The sequence below is a fragment of the Mangifera indica genome, unplaced genomic scaffold, assembly GCF_011075055.1.
Source record: "Mangifera indica cultivar Alphonso unplaced genomic scaffold, CATAS_Mindica_2.1 Un_0135, whole genome shotgun sequence".
NCBI lineage: Eukaryota > Viridiplantae > Streptophyta > Magnoliopsida > Sapindales > Anacardiaceae > Mangifera > Mangifera indica.
In genome coordinates this window covers 25001-27500 of record NW_025401227.1, presented here as the reverse complement: position 1 = coordinate 27500, position 2500 = coordinate 25001, and positions in this window count along the sequence as shown.

The window sequence follows — 2500 nt, the reverse complement described above, 5'->3', positions numbered from 1 at the left end:
CGTTGCGTCGGCGTCACTTTCTCCTTCCCACTGGATCAAGTATTCCACACGCCGGTTTTTCTTGCTCTCCCCCAAAGTTCTTCTATCTAAAACTTTGGCAAGCTTCTTCTCAATGTCCTTCCTCACCATGGGTGGTGCTCTCCTCACTTGAGCTCTATCACCCTCATGATATGGCTTGAGAAAACTCACGTGAAACGTGGGGTGTATCTTCAAGCGCTCCGGTAATTGAAGCCTATACGCCACTGCTCCAACCCGCTTGATTATCTGAAACGGCCCATCATACCGCTGCACCAGTCCCTTATGGTACCTCCGGTCTGTGATCTTCTTCCAAATCTGAGGCGTTAATTTCAGCAGCACCATGTCTCCCTCCTGGAACTCCACTGATCTCCTATGCTTATCCGCATACTTCTTCATCCTCCGCTGGGCTTTGGATAAGCTGTCCATCGCTTCCTCAATCAATTCAGTCTTCTCACGTGCAAATCTGTACGCTGCTGGGCACTCTCCCTGCGTTTTCTGCTTAGCCACCTCCAATGGTGTCATCGGCTGCTGTCCTAGCGCTACCTCCGCTGGACTCATCCCCGTGGATGATGATTTGTGCACGTTGTAGCTGAACTGAGCGATATCCAGTAGCTCTACCCAATTCCGCTGGCTTGCGGTGACGTAATGCCGCAAATATTCCTCCAACAAAGCATTTACGCGCTCTGTTTGCCCGTCGGTCTGTGGATGATTTGCTGTTGAAAATTTTAGCTCGGAACCCATCATTTTAAACAATGACGTCCAGAATTTCCCTGTGAACCTCGCGTCTCGATCACTTATGATGTCCCTTGGTAGTCCAAAAATCTTCACGACGTGTCTGAAAAATAACTCCGCTGCTGTGTGCGCTTGGCACGTCTGTGGGGCGGCAATGAACACTGCATATTTGGAAAATCTGTCGACTACCACCAAAACAGATCCTTTCCCGTCCACCTTCGGAAACCCGCTCACAAAATCCATAGACACCGATTCCCATGGCCTCTCGGGTATAGGAAGTGGCTGTAGCAGACCCGCTTGCTTCTGCCGCTCGGTCTTGTCCAGTTGACACACCAAACACGTGCGTACGTACAGCTCCACGTCTTCCTCCAGCCTTGGCCAACAATAGTGTCTCTTGAGCAGCGCCACCATCCTTTCCACGCCTGGATGTCCTGCCCATTGTGGCTCATGCGTTTCCTTCAATAATCCTTGCCTTAGTCCCCCGCTCTTGGGAACGTACAGCCTGCCTCCTTTTGCATAGAGCAGCCCTCTGTCCAGCCAATATTTTCTCACGATCCCCTGCTCCACTTGTTCTCTCAAGTGTGCGTACTCCGCGTCTTCCTCTGCTTGCACCTGCAATTTCCCGAGGAAATCCGAACTCTGTCTCTGTCGCTGCTGTATACGTGTGCACCTCCTTGCGGCTCAACACGTCTGTCACTCTGTGGTGCGGCGCTCCATATGGTGCCTTTGAGGGTTGGATGAATCCAGCCTCCAGCAGCTCATCCAATTGTTTCCTCAGCTCCTCCAACTCCATTGGCCCCATTCTGTATGGTGCGCGTGCTGGCGGCCTTGCTCCTGGCTCCAGCTCAATTTTGTGGTCTATACGTCTCTTTGGCGGCAACGTCTTGGGTAACGCCGCGGGCATCACGTCTGCGTATCGGTCCAGCACCTCTGCCACGCAATCCGGCACGTCCATGGTGTGATCCTCCTTGATCTCCACCAGTGCCGCAATCACCAGCTCCTCTCCGCGCTTCAAACCCGCACACACCTGTGCGGCAGACTGCAGCGCTACGTGCTCCAGACCCGCGCACGCCTGTGCGGCAGACTGCAGCGCTACGCGCTCTGCGCTCCTAACGTTTGCATCCGCCTTGACGAAACACGCCTGCTGCTCATCCATAATCATCACCCCATTTAGATGTGGCATGGCAACGGCTTTGGCCTTCACAAAGAAATCGAGGCCAAGGATGAGATCAAAGTCATCCAAGGGTACTGCCATAAACGTGCACTCGCCTTCCCATGCACCCATCTTCACCCGTGAAGCGGCAGTGCCCAATATTGGCTGAGACGCGGAATTTACCGCCTTTATTCTGCTTGAGCACTTTTCCATGGTCACTCCTAGCTTCCCCACCACGCGCTGTGCCAAGAAATTATTCGTGGCACCCGTGTCCAGCATTGCACGCACCTGCTGCCCGTTCACCTCCACCCACGCGTACATTAACCCCTTGCACGCGGCTGGTTGCTCGGCTGTCACGGCGTTCAGTAGCTGTATGGGATTCAGCCTTGGGTTCTCATCTTCAGTGCTCTTTTCCTCCTGTGCAACGAGAGCGGACAGTTGCTCCCGCTTTGGACAATCCCTAGCCCGATGCGGTCCAGCACAAAGAAAGCACCCGCCACCTTGTCTGCTCGGGGTTGGATCCGGACCCCTCTGCTTTGATGGTTCTGCTTCTCTTTTCCTCCTGTCCTTCCAGCCCTCTTTGCCATATTTTCGAGG